The sequence below is a fragment of the Neovison vison genome, chromosome 4 (assembly GCF_020171115.1).
Source record: "Neovison vison isolate M4711 chromosome 4, ASM_NN_V1, whole genome shotgun sequence".
In the NCBI taxonomy this organism is placed as follows: Eukaryota; Metazoa; Chordata; class Mammalia; order Carnivora; family Mustelidae; genus Neogale; species Neogale vison.
Genome location: NC_058094.1, coordinates 196,537,501 through 196,539,053, shown reverse-complemented (window position 1 = coordinate 196,539,053; position 1,553 = coordinate 196,537,501). Strand labels below are relative to the sequence as shown.

The following is a 1,553-nucleotide window of genomic DNA, read 5'->3' as shown; positions in this document are numbered from 1 at the left end:
GACTATGCTATTTTCAACTACACCATAACGCGTTATCATAGTTTTGGGGTTTGGAGTTGTCAAGAAAAACCAGCGTTCCAACAATTTGGCCTGTGCAAGTCTTTGAAAGGGAGCATATTGTTAGTGTTAATATCCCGTATAAGCAGAGGCAGAATTATATGTAACTTTGGTTTGACTGAAAATAAATACCATGGACTACAATTGCTATAATCTTTGCTTTCAGTGTAAAAACTCAGCTAGATCACTTTAAAATCAATATGAAATTAATTTTTGGCTTTACTAGACCTTTTATGTTTGGTTCCTACTTTTGTTTTTTTTCATTATAACTTAAGACTATAAAAAATAGTACACAACAAAGATTCAGACCGTACACGTCATCTTCTAACAACATGTATTCACCACCGAAAGTAAGTGACTGGATGGGGGAAAACAAAAACACAATGTACTAGATATATATAACAATATGCAATCTGCATTTGCATCAAGTACATAATCGTTTTGGTCAGTGATCCACATTTGTTGCTTTCTAGCACATCATAACGTCCACTGCGGATTTTGTCCTCACCTCTGTCTTTATGAAAGCAAATCTTCATTGCGTTTAGATGGACTTTTGGCCTCAGAAGATTACTCTGTGACTGAATTAACTTTTTAGTTGTGGTTTTGTCATATTCGATTCTTTGTTTAGGGCTAAATGAAAAGATCCCAGAGGTCATCAGAAAACAGCAGGTAGTTCATGGAAAAGGTTCCTTTGTACTAATTGAAGTTACAGAAGGCTGACCAAAGCATGTGGCTGCTTCTGTCCTTGAGCTCTTGGCCATGGTTAGAGTTGGCTTTGGTTTGCAGCTGTAGCCTTTGACTGTGTTTGCAGGTAGACAAAGCTTTATCACAAGGAGGTAAAGAGTACAGTTGTAAGATCTATGCAGATATGCAAATGTTTCTATGGTGCTTGCACAGATAATGTTAGCTTAGGATTGCACTTTACATCTTAACACTAACAGCACAGACTGGAAGCCTAAGGTTTTAGATGGTCGCAACAGTCTAATTACTGTGTTTTGTAATAACTAACTTATGTCATTTACAGTTGGTGGCACCAACATAAAAAACTAATGTTCTGTTGTTTAAAATTCAGCTAGATACAAGCAGTGACACTAATTTCTGATACTACTCCTGTGCAAATTAAAAACAATAGCAACAAGTTGAACTTGACCAGCAATTGTTTCTAACATTACAACTACTGAATGCTGGAAAATTCACATTAATGAAACTAACACTATTTTTGGCAGTATATGAGGCGCGTTTGCTTTCTACAGGACATGTATCCTCATATTCAGTCATTTCATGAACCCTTAAGAGCCACATTTTTTAAATGGGCAAAGCCATTATAGAAAGAAAGTTTATTTTTTTTTCAAGAAAAATCAGTTTTTGTCTTTTTTTTCTAAAAAAAAAAAAAAAGATAGAGAGATTGAGAGGGAGAAAGAGAGAGAGAGGAAGGGAAGAAAACAAGCAATTTGCCTGTTGGTACTGAATCCCAAAGGGCTGGCTTAGTAAGTTCC

The 1,553-nt window shown here is 35.8% G+C and overlaps 1 protein-coding gene across 7 annotated transcripts in view; it reads right to left on the bottom strand.

Moving 5' to 3' along the window:
- Positions 1–1,459: 1,459 nt before the first annotated feature.
- FOXP2 (forkhead box P2) overlaps positions 1,460–1,553 on the bottom strand; it is a 550,794-nt gene continuing 550,700 nt past the window's right edge. For all 7 annotated transcript variants that reach the window (XM_044246406.1, XM_044246409.1, XM_044246410.1 and 4 more), the window contains one exon: positions 1,460–1,553. This exon is cut by the window's right edge and continues 275 nt beyond it. The gene's annotated coding sequence lies outside the window, so the exon portion shown is untranslated.